This window comes from Dermacentor albipictus, chromosome 5, assembly GCF_038994185.2.
Source record: "Dermacentor albipictus isolate Rhodes 1998 colony chromosome 5, USDA_Dalb.pri_finalv2, whole genome shotgun sequence".
Lineage (NCBI taxonomy): Eukaryota > Metazoa > Arthropoda > Arachnida > Ixodida > Ixodidae > Dermacentor > Dermacentor albipictus.
Genome location: NC_091825.1, coordinates 132505219 through 132522270, shown reverse-complemented (window position 1 = coordinate 132522270; position 17052 = coordinate 132505219). Strand labels below are relative to the sequence as shown.

The 17052-nt window shown below is 48.1% G+C and overlaps 1 protein-coding gene and 1 long non-coding RNA gene across 4 annotated transcripts in view; one reads left to right on the top strand and one right to left on the bottom strand.

Moving 5' to 3' along the window:
- Positions 1-17052, top strand: part of LOC139060093 (glutamate receptor ionotropic, kainate 2) — a 636178-nt gene that overhangs the window by 295750 nt on the left and 323376 nt on the right. The gene's annotated exons all lie outside the window — the stretch shown is intronic.
- LOC139060586 (uncharacterized) lies at positions 792-9173 on the bottom strand. Its single transcript, XR_011514946.1, has 3 exons — positions 9112-9173; positions 6299-6341; positions 792-2324 (listed from the first exon to the last, which is right to left on the bottom strand). It is a non-coding gene; the product is annotated as an uncharacterized lncRNA (long non-coding RNA).

The window sequence follows — 17052 nt, the reverse complement described above, 5'->3', positions numbered from 1 at the left end:
GTTTCAGCTCAAAATGACAGCGCACTTCCTCGCACTTTGGTTGTTAGTCAGCGCCGTTGTCTGTGTCCCTTCACACGTCCCGTCGTTTCGCGCTGTTTTTATTGCTCGTAATGACGATCCAGTTCTGTTTTTTTGCGAAGCATATTACGAGAGCTCAACCCAGCTCCTCAGGCGCGGCGGTGTCGCCTTGAATACCACGTGACACCGTGACGTCACGACAGAGGAGAAGTGGCTTTGGCTCAAGTCTTGCAAGATGGGCTGGGTGGGAATCGAACCAGGGTCTCCGGAGTGTGAGACGGAGACGCTACCACTGAGCCACGAGTACGATGCTTCAAAGCGGTACAAAAGCGCCTCTAGTGAATGCGGTGTTGCCTTAGAAACGAGCTGTTTCTAAGGCTCAGGCGTGCGTCTCTTGCTGAGGCGCACATTTCGTTGCTGCGCCGAACGCTGCGTTGCTCGACGCTCACGGCGTCCAATGCGGGGCGTCCAAGGCGAAGCAGAGTAACGCATGAGTTGTTTCTTCGTCTAGCCGAACCAAATATAGCCAAGCAACAGCAGTTCACCAGGCTAAACAGTGGTTCAACAACTAAAATGAAGGCTTGTGTGCTTCGCATCCTGGGCTTAACTTTACCTAAGCAACAGCCATTTTTTTACTGGGAAAATAAATAAAAATAAATAAAGAATAATATGGGTGTCATGTTTGTCGGAAACCACATCAGCGAAATCGGCGTAGATTTAACAAAAGCAGCGTTATTCTGTACGATGCGAAAGAAATTGCTTATGTGGAATTTGGAATCATTTTTTAGAGAAATACAATCTAGTGTACTGTAGCAGGGCCTTGCCAGCCCTCGTCTCTTGCAGCGTCGAGATCTCGAGGACGAACTGCTCGCAGCCTTCCTCGGCTTGAGACGCCGTCCTCTGCGGCTCGACTGCGCGTGGCTGCGGGGGTAGCGGAGCGGCGCCATTTCCCGCCGCTATTCGTGCTCACGCTCGCGGCGGAGTCGCCGGTCTTGGATCTTCGGTGGCCCTTGTTTAGGCACCTCTTCCGTTTTCAGCTCCTCTCTGAAACGGTTGCGCACCTTTCGGGGTGGTTCCCTTTCGCTGGCGTCCACCGGGACCACAGAACTGTGAGTGCCATGATGTTTTTGCGGCGCTTTCCTCGCTTGACAAGTCCAGTGCTGCTGCCAGACCACGAGTGACAACGATATTTCGGAGACCTAACATCAGCAGGAAGTTCGCATCGCTTTTTCGCCACAACCTACAGTTATGTTGGGCGGGAGCCCCATGTCTGGCCCACGAGACATTCCAATCATAGTCGGGGGGCGGTGTCTCAGGCTTTATTCATGTCCGCCGAAGCCGCAGCAGCGAAGACATGCGCCATGGCCAGCTACGTCAGCCTTGTCCTCGCTTTCAGTCAGGACGGAACCTTACCGGATCCAGCACACTCCTGTTAGGCATAGCACGCTTCTTGCTAAGGACCAGTCTTGTCGGGAGCAGACGACCGGTGCTTGTGCGGTCTAGTGTTGGGTGGGGACACGTCGGCAAGCTTGTCTTCCCTCTCATTCGTGCATGCTATGCTCGGCGCTGCGCCGTGTCCTCGAGCCCCCAGGCAAACTCGTTGCCGACTTCACCTGCTGTGTTCGCACAGCTTTGAGGAGGCCAGCCGTGAGGTGGTCCTCGAGTACGGGCTTTATGACGAGCCGTGAGAAACGTGAGAAAATGTGATGGCCGGGGATGAAGGTCATAGTTGCACTGGCCGGTCGATCCGTCTTACCGTTTCGACGCACCTGAATCTAATACTCATTTATTTTAATTATTCTGTCACTGATATCGACGACCTATAAAACATTTAGCATTTGCTTTTGGCCAACATGGTCTGTCACCAATTTCGAAAGTCACTCTCTCCCGTGGGTCAGCTTCGCAGCGATTGAACCACAAGGGCAATGTTATTGTAATTTACCGCTTTATTACAGACACGAAACGACTATAACTAGTTAGGTTTCTTTTTCACAAAAATTACATAAGGTTCTGTCACATCACTGGACAAGGTCAACCGTCAACAACGGCAACGAGAATGACCAATGTGATTTTGAATAGAATGCTTGTCATTTCAGCAGCCCCGAGAATTATTGCAGCTTCCGTCCAGATGGGCATCTTTGTCTGTCCCCACCGCTTAAGCACTGAGAATATGCTTCCGCGTACGACATGCTGGTGGAATCGCCGGTGGTACCGGGCTGCTGCTGATCCAGCCCTGATGCCATAGGGCTCGAAGCCCAGGCCTCTCAAGAGCCGATAAGCTTGTTGGACGGCCCACAATTCGGCACCTGCGAATAAAGTTAAATCGAGTGTAAAATCCACCGGTGTTGTGCGCTAATATTTTGTACCTGGTTGGGAAATAAAAAGGCTATACCAAGCGTCGAAAAGGCACAACTCAGGCTCCCATATTTATGAGCAACGAATTGATTGAAACATTGTCTTTCATGCGGGTAGTGGACAAAAGGAGAAATTCCAGTCGGAACATCAGAAATATTTACAGCCGCTGGTAGTGCAACATTACGTGCAAAAAATATGCAAGAATCTAACAGTCTGAGTTGATCATTCATACACTCTACGAAATGTTTACAGGCTTTGAGTGGTATCTTGCCACAAAACAATGATCGTCATCTGTCTTCTCCGCATTTCGTTTCTTTAAAGCTGCGTGCCCGGTACTTCGGAGTCAGGAACGTCATGCGCGTTATCAGCATGACAGAGCATTATCGACAAGAAAGTGGCGAGCGCAGCGTTTTCAAGAAAGGAAACGCAAGCAAGACAGATGACGATTAGGGTTGTGTGGCAAGATGCGACCGAAACTGCGTACATTTCTTTAAGAGTGCTCGGCATGACCATACGCTCATTTTCAGAAGTTCCGCATCACCGTGGAACAGAAATTGCGCTTTGTAAGTTTTCCTGCTTGGATCACGTTTGGTTTTGGTGGCTTCGGGCTTTGTTGTCTTCCACAACTGCTTTAAGCTCGGGGTACGAATCCAAAACTCGCAACACTAGAACCTGCCCTAACTGGCAGGAGGCGCTATAGCGTGTATCTATTATATCTGGTCCTATTTCTTTTCTGCCGTTGGGTGTCCACGATTTGTCAAAAGTTCCCGCGCAACGCCCACTTCGCCTGTCTGTCACGGCGCGTTATGAAAGTCTCCAAAAGTTTCCATGGTATACGACCTGTACAAACTGTTGATGCATGAACAGGAGGAAAATATGAAAAAATTTTTTCCATTTTCAAGCAATTCTTGCTCTTAGCCCTCCACTTTTGGTAAAAAAGGTTTCGGATTCTGCCTACTTCCCCTGGCGGTCATGCGTCGTGTCAAAACTGAGAAAACTCACTACAGCTGAGTAACGTATATGCAAAAATATACATCATTATGCCATAACCAGAAACTTCCTCGCTCCAAGAGGAATATGTGGCTGCACACCAATCGCTCGAGCACTGGGCATTCGGAGCAACCGGCGTAATTTTTTTCTCTGCTGCTGCAGCCTACCGTTGTGGTTTCCTTTCAGAACCTATACAACATCGCTCTAGCGATTGTTCTTGGCTGAGCATTAGTTTTAGCGCCGTTTACAACTTTCGGTTACACACTATCGCAGTTTCTGACGAGCCACCACAAGCTAAACGAGGGGAAGCCCACCAATCGAGGGTGAAGAACCAAAACCCTCTACACTTCTGCACGATCACCCTGTAACTCGATATACCACGCACGACAACACTCAGGCAGGCCGCCAAACTGAAGGGTAATGTTCTAGAAGACTACACGCGTTAGATAACGGAGGACACTTGTGCGAACACGCTGCTGCAGTGCGGGCGTCACTTGTTAAAGGCACGTGTTAATCTGATTCTCCCTTGTCCATTTCACACCACATGGGTGTCTGTAAAAGAACAAATTAAAAAAAGAATATAAACATCCAGCACGACGTGTAGGTATGACGGAAGGTTGGCACGGGTCCGTGGAAAACAAAACTCGGGATAGAATGCGGGCCAAGCAGCATGCCTGTAGCTGCGCACAGGGAGCAGCGCAAGTTTCTGCTGGCCCCCGTTTCAAACACAAACGCCAAAAACTACAAGAGCAGCGACCCGGATCTCTACACCTAAATAAAAAAAATGCAGGAAACGCAGGGAAATTTCTATAGCACTGTTTTTGGATACCGGCGCAGAACCTTAGTATAATGAAGTACCCGCTTGCATTCGGAATTGGGGCAGTGGACAGCGAGATTTCTCCCATTCTTCATTTTAATGTTGTGCGCATGTTCCCGCAAAGGTTCATTGAGATACCGTCCTGCCTGACTGATATACCTTGTGCTAGTCGTGTGGGGCATCTTGTAGACGACTTCATTGCTACACTGCACGCGGCTTTGCGCGATTCTTAGTGGGGGAAGCGTTGCGAAGCACGCCATTGCACACCGAGCCCACAGAAATGCCCTCACTCGTTCCTGCCATCGTGATATTCACCGACGCTATAACAGCCAAACACATCGCCTTAGATCAAGCGGCTACCCGAAGACCTACTTTCCTCCTTTACAGAAATAGTCACCGAATAAATCAAGAAATCAGATTGTCCAGCTATAAGGCACTGCCTGAACTCGACAAATCAAAGCTAGCCGTTATCCGAGGAATGCACAATGTTTCCCACAGAATAGAAAAAGAAAAAGCAGCAGGGCCTGCTGGTGTTGCATTCGCGGCCCCGAAAGAATTAGACTTCGAAGCAAGAAAAGCGAACGTCAGGAACCCCTACAGCAGTTCCTGCAGAAGAAATCCCGCATCGCGCCTTGTGCTGTCCAGCAAGAAAGTCGTCCACAATATCCCCCCCCACCCCCCCAACCCCATGTGGCAGAACGTATATCGGCCAAATAGGACGGTCTCTCAACGCACTCTTGCGGGAAAATGCGTACAACGTTAAAAACAAGCATGCGAGCAATCTCACTATCCAATGCACTAATTCCAGGTACAAGCCGGTTCCTGCAGACGCTGAGGTTTTGCGTCGATAGTGAAACCATCGAACACGTGAAATCTTTGAAAGCTTCACAAGGATGCTCAAAGGCCTGTTATGCGTTAGGTCCCTTTCGCTCGTCCTCATCTATGAGCAATACAAATATCTACCTAAATAATCATCTGTATGTTAGATTTCACCTTCAGACACATGCGCGAGCGGAACGGTAACCTCCTCCCCCGTTTTCTTTCCCTCCCTTTTTCCTCCTCGCATTTCAAGATGTATATTTATGGACACAAAATAAAGCACTCGTTAGCAGTCAGTGCTCGTCCTGTTTTCTTCCTTCTGTTCGCAATTTTAGCTCTGTTAATCTACCATGGATGCAAAGCAACGAGGTCGCCCTTCAGACCCTTTCTTTATTCAAATTGCTTCTCTCAAAGTGTATTTAGTTCGCCTGTATGTGCGCGCGCATGGGTCATTTCCCTTCATCCATTCTCCCAAATCAAACCTCTGGTAGCATGCCAAGCGTCTCGCTAATCTAACCATTCTCGTTATGCTCAAGACTATTTCTTTCTCAGTGTCTCGAGCACCCTTCTGAATATAATTAAATTCTACACTGAAAAATATTGCTCCCCCCACGTGTCTCGTCGCATTGCTAAAACTCTCTCCCCCCAAAAATCGACATCTGTGCCGCCATCTATCGACGCGTTCATACGAACATGTAAAACGGTTCCTTCAAGCAAGCGGCAACGAATTCGGAAAACTTTCCATCGGAAATGCATTTCGTTTTTGGCCATTGACACGCGCTAATATCACGTTTGGCTCGTATCTGCTTGTGCGAACAGTTTTGAGCACGAACTTTCTTGTAATTGCGGGCATTCATGGGCGTCAGTCTCAGGATGCTTTCTGCTTAAGAATTGAGTCATCAGGTAAGAATACACGACAAGAAAGGGTGTTAATCAAGGGGCCCGATTTTCATTGGTAATATCGTAAGAAGCCAACAAACACTGACACCAAGGACAACATAGGGTTAATTAATTGTGCTAAATTAATGAAATAATGAAACAAATAATTAACGGAAACGAAAGTGGATGAAAAAAAAAGCTTGCCACAGGTGGGGAACGATCCCACAACCGTCGCATTTCGGGTGCGATGCTGTACCAATTGAATTGCGAAGATTGTGGTACTAAGGACAAGTAATTTCCCGTATGTTGTCTTAGGTGTCAGTGTTTGTTGGCTTCTTTCTATACAGTTAAGAATAGGTTACGTGTCATGTGCTCAGTGTAACTGTTCGCGCAGGTGAAAAAAAGCGTAGATGTGCTTACAGACTGACGCGACGAAATGAAGAATACCGATGACCCAGAGGTACTGCAAAAAATAAAGCACAATATTTACTTTTGATGACACTTCTCGACTTGATTTGCGATTATCTGGTTTATGAAATGCATTCGACTTATGCAGTTAAATTGTTTTGATAAAGCTGGTGTGCTTTATCAAGGTTTCAGAAACTCATTAAATGAAGGTACAGACCATATTTTCTGTGTTGCCTGTAGAAATAAACTTAACGCAAAGGCCATACAGCTTGAGATTGCCCTTGTGGTTTGCAATGTTCTTTTGTGAAAGACAATTACTGCGGAATAGCAGAAATAGAAGAAAGAAAACGTTTAAAAGAGGGCAACATATAGAGACGTGGAAATGGTCATAAATCTGTTATTCTTCTTCTCATTGAGGAGCTACGCAGTTTTAGGGGTAGAGTTTTTTCGACCTTGTCTGAAGTTTTGTTTGATTTAGGATTAATATTGAAAGACAAATCAACGTAATGCTTATAAAGATTGCTTACACACACTTCTCACTTGAAATAAACTTTCAACTAAAATAAATAGAGTATTCCTTTGCTCACGAACGCTTTGACATTTAGAGCTAACAATTTCCAACATATATTATTATGTTCATTTAAAGAAAGTCTTGTAAATGCGTTATCCTTGCACGGAAATCTAAAAAAAAGTTATCACTACGAATCCAACGCACGTCTTGGCATTTACGTTAAGGGAAGCTTTCTGCAATCACTTTAAATAAATGCTTTGCGAAGCCACACTTCATCCGTGCAGTTGTATTTTATGCACAACTCATGTATTTGTTACAAATTCTTCTCAAATGCAAAAATAATTCTGAAGCGGATATAGCGTTGAATTACAGGCTAGTGTGATGTTTTTGTAGGGTGAACGATGTGTTCTATGTAAACGGGTATGTGCATAGAAATCTGAAACCTTATGGGGAACCATAGCAAATCGTATTTAGCACGTCAGTGCCGCTAACAAACACGTGAATAATCAGTCGCCTCAACAACCTAGCCCACGCGAACGCTCAGACTTCCCACTGAATCTATCCGCTGAGGGATCCTTCATGAGTTTCCTTTGTTTTGTGAATGTCCTTCTTATGTACTTTCTTTGATCTACAGATGTGGGAGAGAACTTCCGCAACCGCGTATATTGGTGAGACGCCGACGCCAAAGAAGAGAAAAAGCGCCTATCTGCACATTTCACACCTGGCCGACCCTGATGCTTTTGTCTAATGCAATTATCTAAATGCTAATTATCGGTTCTGCCCTTTGAGTAAAATCAGCTTGCCTTACAAACTACAGTAATAGCTTTGCGAGGAAGTATGTCTTGTATAGTGGCTCGCGGATAGTCCCCATCGCCCAACGCGCTGTCACACTTGCTGTCATAACCCCTGCAGTGAGGCCAGGAGAAGTTCTGCTAAATGCGGGCACAATTTGCCGGTTTCGGCATAATAGCCACGCCCAGGACTTAAAGGAAGTAAAAAATTGCAATGCAGAGCAGTATATGTCGTAGCACACTTTGAGCGGAATTCAGAAAGCTCCCACTTCGTAAGTGCTTTTTGTCGTTCGCCGGTGGTAATAAGTTTAGCATCCCTCTTCGTGGCAATTTTCTCTTCAGGGCCAAACCATGAAACCCTCCTTACCTCAGTAAGGAAGCCTTCATTGCGGTGAGGCCACCTTATGTCACTTTGAAAGCTTCCTTACTGAGGCACCCTTAGCGAAGGCTTCCTTGGTGCTTCCTCAGCGTAAGTTGGCTGCGAAGCTACCTTCATGCGTCTTTACGCACCTCCTGGCCCTGAACGAGGGCTTCACCTCACTGCTTCGCCAAGTGATGTTTCCTTGCGCATGCGCACTGTCGCCTGCCTGCGGAGAAGCGCGAGCGCGGTACGTCTTGCGAGGCATGTTCGTTTCAGTCGCACGTTCGGCATGAGTAGCGTTCGTAGGCGTTGCTAGAGCGTTGCCAGGTGTTGCACGACGTCGGCGGTGCCAGCGTTGCTGGAGCCTATCAAGTTCTGCGCTGTAATATGGTACTTTATTTACGTTTACTAAAGAAAAGTAGAAGAAAGAGTGCACGCGTCTCTACATCAGCACTTCAATTTAAAAATTATGCGATGATACAATACATATTTATTGAATAATGGTGTTCGCGTAAAGCTCTTAAGAGATAATCTCGAACCCAGACGTGCGGCGACCATTCCTTAGGTAAGGACGGGTGAAGGGAGCTTTCAGAGTACGCTTGCTTCCTGCATCGGTCCTTTGCTGTAAGGAGGCCTCACGTAAGGTTAGGAAGCAGTCGAAGGAAAGGAACATTTCATTTTTTGGGCCTCAGAATTTCTAGTGTTAAGAGCTGTTAGTGATTACGGTTAGTGAACACGTAGTAACATCATTCCCGCGGTACCAAACGGCGTGTTTAAAATAAACTCAGGGCAGGCGCATGCTCAAGCTTTTCAAGGAGGTTCATATCTGGAGCCGCTTCATCAAGCTGCTTACTTATGCATTTGTTCCTCTTGCCCCTACTCACGAAAAGCTTTCAAGCTGCGATTATTCGTTATAAGAAATTCCAGCCAACCATGACGCTGAACATTTTGTTCGCTATAGCTACCAGTCAAATAGCAAAGACCCCTTAAAAAAGAGAAGCTTCGTGAATTCGGCCGGTGCTTCACACAGAATAAACATGAAACCTTGGTTGGACGTTGCAAGAACAAAGGAATGATCAGACGTTCTCGCTTGTCCACAGTGTGATCCATGTAGGGAATACGCCAGACCAACCCTTCGCAGGGTAAAAGTGGTATCACATACCTCACGGAGCGCTTCCATAGTCGAAGTAGACCTTGCTAGTGCGTCCTTCTTGTTCTTCTTCGGCTTCTTCTTCTTCTTCTTCTTCTTCTTCTTCTTTATATTTATGGCACGTACGCGCGAGGGCGGGGGGAGGGCTTGGTCATGGTTTGAAAAGAAACATAATTTGCATTTCTGTCTTCCTGACAACTTATTGAGTAGTACTACTTGAATTTAGTTAACAGTGATAAAATATTTTTCTTTTATTTCCTTGAAACGTGTGCATGCTGTGATGTGCGTAGTGCGCGACACGGTGCGGTGGTTGTAGAGGACAAGAAGCAGACGACAAGTAGTGCGCGCGCCGAGGCGAGTTCCGCGCTGGATGGAAAACGAGAAAGTCGAAGAGTCTCCGGCACTTGAACACGCGGCGCAAGAAAAGAAAATAAAAGTGAAAAAGCCAATCCAATAAAAAAAATTGGAGGACGCTTAAGCTTCGCCTTCAAGAGTGGACCGCGACAGCGTTCCCGTCGACCCGCGAAGGGGTGTAAGACAATGCTCCACGGAGCAGCGATCACTTACGAGGCGCCCCGCATCGGACGCGGTGAGCGTCGATCAACGCAGTGTTCGGCGCTGCAACAAAACGAGCGCCTGAGCAAACGGAACGAACCAAAGAACTCGGTGTCTCGGAGGGGGAAACGATCTACGCCAGCCGAACGTCGTGATCAGCACGGGCAGAGAGATAGTAATCTAAAGAAAGGAACGGCGCTTGATTCTGCAACCCGTGTGGGAGAACGGCGAAGGGTCGTCAGGGGAGAGGGAGTCGTGGCCGCGACGCGCCTGGCGCCGGTCCGCGCACAGCCCCAATGCGCGCGTGGTGCGCCACCTGTCGGGACAGCGCCGTACATTGAGAGGAGGGGGTCTTCTGTGTATGCCGCAAGATGGCTCTGCGTGTGCGGAAAGCACAGAAGAAATGTTGCGGAAACGTACTTCGCTACTCGTGTAAATGCGACTCCTGTAAGTTACATGCTCATATTTACCGATATACACCGCAGTATAACTTTCTACGGCACGTTTCTAAGGCAACACCGCATTCACTGGAAACGCTTTTGTACTGCTTTCAAGCATCGAACTCGTGGCTGAGTGGTAGCGTCTCCGTCTCAAACTCCGCAGACCCTGGCTCGATTCCCATCCAGCCCATCTTCGACGTTGCTTTTTATTTATGGAGTGCCTGCTGTGATTTATCGCTCATGGCCAACGCCGCGGACGCCGACACCGACGCCGACGACACCGGCTTTTCTGCGACACGAGCTCCTTAACGCTATCGCCTTAAAAACCACGGAGCTTCAAGCTGCCAATGAGCGAACAACGAATCGGCCTGAGCAGCCGAAATGCGAGGCGCGCTGGCAGGTGAGACGCGGCGAGAGTTACAGGAAACGATGCCAGGACAAGGGCTGCCACCGGAGCGGGCGTTGAAGGCAGGCCATCAGGTTCCCAACCCGAGTCACCAGGACTTCACCCGGCTGGGGCCTCCTGCCAAGCCGTTCCTGTGCGTCACCACTCTACTCGATCGTGAATTGCTACCCGAGGCCGGTGAGCTTTTTCGCCCGTGGGCAGGACGAGAGCAGCCGGGCTACGCGCCCGAGTTCTACGCCCAGCTGCCTGGCCAGAACACCGCAGCCATCTGCTCGTGCCGCCAAGCCGCCTGTGTTCCCTCTCCAAGCCAGAGCTGCCGTGCACGGGTCGCCTGGTCAACGGCTCAACTCCCCGAGCTTTGCTGAGACCATCACCACTTCTCTCGTCAACCTGTCTGCGCTTCTCCACGTCGAGACTACTATGCTCCCTCACAAGTCGTGGCCAGCCCGGACTCGCATCCTGTTAATACCATCCTAGCCCTAAGCGCGTTTCTTGCCGTGATGTCTCTTTGAGTGTTTATTTTATGGTTTGTTATCTAGTTTTATTAAAAGTTTGTGTGCGTGTGTGTGTGTTTTAAACAAACGGCTTTGTCCTCAATTGGGTTCTCGGATGCTCCGCCTCAGAGAACTGTCTGAACCTTTAAACAAAAGAAGCTGCATCACACATGTCAACTGTGGCGAAGATGTTAGATTGTGAAAATAATGCGATCTGGTGGTAATAATGAAGATCACGTGTTTAACACGAGTCTCCCTGTACCAATAACGTACTGATGCATAGTTGTTGCTATCTGTATTGTTGTTGTGGTCTTGTCATTAAATACCGGCTCATACACCCTATAGGAAATTGGCCAAAAAGCAGGCGGTTTCAAGTACGTCTGTTATTATTAACAGAAAAGCTAAGTTTGCATAAAAAGCGTCGGTTAATGAAACATAAGTTAGAAATGAGAAAAAGTGCTGTCAGGAATTCTGAGATATATTAATTTAAAATAAAAGTGGGAGTAATTGATACATTTAGAAATTGAGCGAGGTAGCATGTGTGTCACTTAATAAATAATAACTGCAAGAACACCATCCCTGTCGCTGAATACCAGTGAAGTCGTCTCAAAAGGAACAATAGCTTTCGAGGTTAGCTATATCCGATGGTGTCGAAATGAAATTTCTAAGCGTACTCCTTTTCTTAAAGATTCAGCGATCTATACAGTGTAGATCACTCATTTTATAGTTGATAAGCTACAGCCTACCAGTATTACAAATACATGCCGGACTAATTTCCATGGGCTCCAAAACGGATTAAATACGCCCGGTTTGTCTCGGCGTTCCTCTATGTGCATCTCCAGTCGCGACAAGTGCCGCTGACCGACGCTGTCCAGTGGCTGCACGCAGTTCTAACTATGCTCAGAATTCACGCGCACCATTCATGCCGCGTACAACCTCGCCATTCAGGCTCTCTGCCAAGGGGAAGACCACGCGTTGTATTTTCCACTATTATGGCTTCTCACCATTAACCACTTCCATCAGGTACTCGACCATCGGCTGCCTTGTGGGGCCTCGGACAAGCCACTGCAAATGTTTGGCGTTCCTCTCATTCGAGAGAAGTCCGGTTCGGCGCCGGTGACTAGGAAACAAGGCGCCTTGCAGCGCTTGTGAGGCCAACTCTGATTTTGTGCATGCATATGCAGATGGTTCCATTACTGCAAACAGCTCGTTTTTTCTTATTATTTAGATGGTCATCATGATTGGTGTCGATCCGGTTCAGGTTCTCTTACACCACAACGTCGACGTTATCGACGTTTCTGATCGGCGCTCTTAATTGCATACATAAACGACCACCTAACCAGTTGGCCATATTCAGTCGCTCAAAGGTGGTCTCCCAAACTGTGAAGTCAAGCTTCGTTTTTCCTTTGAAGTAGTGAAGACCGGCTGCTGGATGAAATCGCAGAATCTCACCGCCGCTTTTCAACATCGGCATGTGATCAGACTTCAGTGGCTCCCCGGTCCCTGCACCATCACCAGCAACGAGAGAGCCTGCGAAGCGGCGTCCTCCGCTCATCGAGACCAGCGTCTGCCTGTGCCACACCGCACACTTACAGAGCTCGATGCAGCATGGCCACTTGATTAATGTTCTCGTGAAGGTGTGTGTGGATCAATTACTGCCTTTGTAAACAGGTTTATTGATTGCCCAAAAGCACATTATGCTGGCAAGGTTTCACAAGGGCTATGTTTTAAACTATCTGACTTAAAGTGAGGCAGCCGAAATACTTATTGTAACGGCTAGAAAGCAGCACCAACCCTGGAAATTGGGTTTAGATTCTGCAAGGTCACATGAGTTAGTGCTTTTTTTTTTTACTCCAAGCTTGGAAAATACTTTGCATTGTAGTTCATCGCACCTTGCTGAGCGACGATTTAGTCTGCTCTGTAGCTCTAACACTGCAGCTAGTGTCTAGTATATGTCCTTTAGCCCAAGCCGTGGGCCTCGATGTCTATAGAGTGAGCGTGAACTCTCCTTCGTTTAAGATGTCATGTTTGCAGGAAATAAGAAGTGCGCAACATTTGCATCGTTTAAACGAGGACCGCTTTAATGTTTGCTAGGGAGGAGAAATTCACAGGTTATTTCGCTATACCACGTCAAGATCACACATCAGATATATTACTCTGTCACATCAACATATCGTAAGGTACACCACAGCGTGCCGCAATTATACTCTGCAAACGTTCTTCGTGCAATTCCCTCTGTCCTTGCATGGCTTCCCTTCGTCAAGATTTTCTAATATTTCTGGCAGTCTTGACGCTCCAAGTCATCTAGCCTCGCCGACATTCAGAAAGCCAGTTGCTTTGATCGTTAAGAGGAAGCATTAGCTCGGGTGGGTCAATCTAAATTCATGTGAAAGGAGAATTCGTTTTTCTCGGCAACAACTGCACCAAGTTAGACGAGGTTTGTTGCACTTAAAAGAAAAGCTTATATTTTGATGTCTGTTTGTTTCAACCTTTTGATTTAGATCAGGAACCTTTTATTAAAAATTGGCAAAAATCAAAATTTGTCAAAAGACGAAACTATCAAATTTACAGCTCTGTAACTAAGCAAGAAAAAAATTATATCTCAATCCTGTGAATTGCCTCTGTTAACACATCTAAAGCGGACAAAATTGGTATATTACGCATAATTCTAAAAAAATTGAGTAATGTGTAAATGCTGCTTTTGCAAAACCCTTTATCCAAAGTAGCCAATTCACCAAATATATAAATTGACCAATCGAATTTGTCCGCTTTGAATGATCTAATGGATGCCGATATCTGTTCTTGATGAAAAGATATTAATTTTAAAACTAAGTGCTTGTATTTTTTCCGAACCTTCGAATTTTTAAAAATTCCTTTAATAAATTTCTGGCACGAAATCTCAAATTCCGTCCTAGCAGCAATAAACACGGAAAATATCCCGAAGAACATGCACCCCGTGCACAATGTCGAGAGAAGAAAATGCCGCATGAAAATCATTCTCAAAAACCATGGCGTGCGGGAGGGGGTGCTCTTCGTAGACGCCGCGCGGTACCCCCGAAACCGGGACGACAATGGTGGTGTCGGCGCTGACAAAGGTAACTGTGACAGTAAGCAGTAACTCCCCCTTCGCAATGGCGGTCGTATGCACGAAAGGAAAGACCGTGACTGCGGGCTCCCTAAGGACCAGATCGTCGGAGGCAGCGGAAGAAATGGCAATCGCATTGGCTGTAATCAACGGTCGGCAACACTACAGAACAAGAATCAGCGACTCCAAGACGGCTATTGGGAATTTCACAAAGGGCTGGGTATCCACCGAGGCGGCCAAAATCCTGAACCGCAGAGCAGAAGACTTTAAGAATGGCACAATTACACCCAAATACTTCAAATGGATCCCGGCACATATGGGAGAAGTTACCATGAATGCCCCTCCCAACCTCAACGAGAAGGCCCACCGAGTCGCGCGAAAACTAACCCACCGCGGCACGGACAGTGACGGCCCAACACCCCGCTACCCCCGGGGAAGGGGGAAGGACTGCTTATCACGCGCCCCCATCGATCCCCCGCCGCAAGACGACGAGGACGACGACGCCTTCCTTGGGATAATAAGCGCGGAAGACTTCACTAAACAGCAGCGAGCAGACCCGGAGCTAAAAGGCCTCGTCGAGTATTTGGAAGGGAACACCGACGTTGTCCCTAGGGCATTTAAGCGCGGGTTGTCTTCGTTCACGCTACAAAACAACCTACTTGTGAAGAACTTCTCATCAGTCCGCGCCAGCTACTTTCTTGTTGTACCGTCAGTGCTGCGTCCAGAAGTACTTCACGCCTTACACGACGATCCCACCACTGGGCACCTCGGATTCTCCCGGACGCTGTCGAGGATACAGGAAAGGTATTACTGGCCGCGTCTGACCACCGACGTCGCCCGTTACGTCAAGACATGCCGAGACTGTCAACGACGCAAGACACCACCGACAAGGCCAGCGGGATTACTACAGCCGATCGAACCTCCTCGTCGACCATTCCAGAAGATTGGGATGAATTTGTTGGGGCCGTTTCCGACGTCAACATCCGGGAACAAGTGGATCGTCGTGGCGACGGACTATCTCACCCGCTTCGCTGAAACTAAAGCTCTACCAAAAGGCAGCGCAGCCGAAGCGGCGAAATTTTTCGTAGAGAACATCTTGCTGCGACATGGTGCCCCAGAAGTCCTCATCATCGACAGACGAACGGCTTTTACAGCAGAGCTCACCCAAGCCATTCTGCAATATAGCCAGACAAGCCACAGGAGGTCAACTTCCTACCATCCGCAAACAAATGGTCTCACGGAGCGCCTGGTCTCAACGCACAAACTTGCACTTTCTTGCACAAACGCATGTTTTTCTCTTCAGCATATATGCATTAGCTGTCATTAGTACGGTGCATTATGACATGGTTATTTATAATGCAGTGATGACTATTATGTTCTTTCCTCACATATATGTGTATATCTACTAAAGTGTTTGATTATGTGCCAAGTTGATGTTGCCATGTAAGGTCTTTTGGGCCCCGTCAAGCTACCATCGTAGGTTTCAGCTCAAAATGACAGCGCACTTCCTCGCACTTTGGTTGTTAGTCAGCGCCGTTGTCTGTGTCCCTTCACACGTCCCGTCGTTTCGCGCTGTTTTTATTGCTCGTAATGACGATCCAGTTCTGTTTTTTTGCGAAGCATATTACGAGAGCTCAACCCAGCTCCTCAGGCGCGGCGGTGTCGCCTTGAATACCACGTGACACCGTGACGTCACGACAGAGGAGAAGTGGCTTTGGCTCAAGTCTTGCAAGATGGGCTGGGTGGGAATCGAACCAGGGTCTCCGGAGTGTGAGACGGAGACGCTACCACTGAGCCACGAGATGCTTCAAAGCGGTACAAAAGCGCCTCTAGTGAATGCGGTGTTGCCTTAGAAACGAGCTGTTTCTAAGGCTCAGGCGTGCGTCTCTTGCTGAGGCGCACATTTCGTTGCTGCGCCGAACGCTGCGTTGCTCGACGCTCACGGCGTCCAATGCGGGGCGTCCAAGGCGAAGCAGAGTAACGCATGAGTTGTTTCTTCGTCTAGCCGAACCAAATATAGCCAAGCAACGGCAGTTCACCAGGCTAAACAGTGGTTCAACAACTAAAATGAAGGCTAGTGTGCTTCGCATCCTGGGCTTAACTTTACCTAAGCCACAGCCATTTTTTTACTGGGAAAATAAATAAAAATAAATAAAGAATTATATGGGTGTCATGTTTGTCGGAAACCACATCAGCGAAATCGGCGTAGATTTAACAAAAGCAGCGTTATTCTGTACGATGCGAAAGAAATTGCTTATGTGGAATTTGGAATCATTTTTTAGAGAAATACAATCTAGTGTACTGTAGCAGGGCCTTGCCAGCCCTCGTCTCTTGCAGCGTCGAGATCTCGAGGACGAACTGCTCGCAGCCTTCCTCGGCTTGAGACGCCGTCCTCTGCGGCTCGACTGCGCGTGGCTGCGGGGGTAGCGGAGCGGCGCCATTTCCCGCCGCTATTCGTGCTCACGCTCGCAGCGGAGTCGCCGGTCTTGGATCTTCGGCGGCCCTTGTTTCGGCACCCCTTCCGTTTTCAGCTCCTTTCTGAAACGGTTGCGCACCTTTCGCGGTGGCTGCCTTTGCGCTGGCGTCCACCGGGACCACAGAACTGTGAGTGCCATGATGTTTTTGCGGCGCTTTCCTCGCTTGACAAGTCCAGTGCTGCTGCCAGACCACGAGTGACAACGATATTTCGGAGACCTAACATCAGCAGGAAGTTCGCATCGCTTTTTCGCCACAACCTACAGTTATGTTGGGCGGGAGCCCCATGTCTGGCCCACGAGACATTCCAATCATAGTCGGGGGGCGGTGTCTCAGGCTTTATTCATGTCCGCCGAAGCCGCAGCAGCGAAGACATGCGCCATGGCCAGCTACGTCAGCCTTGTCCTCGCTTTCAGTCAGGACGGAACCTTACCGGATCCAGCACACTCCTGTTAGGCATAGCACGCTTCTTGCTAAGGACCAGTCTTGTCGGGAGCA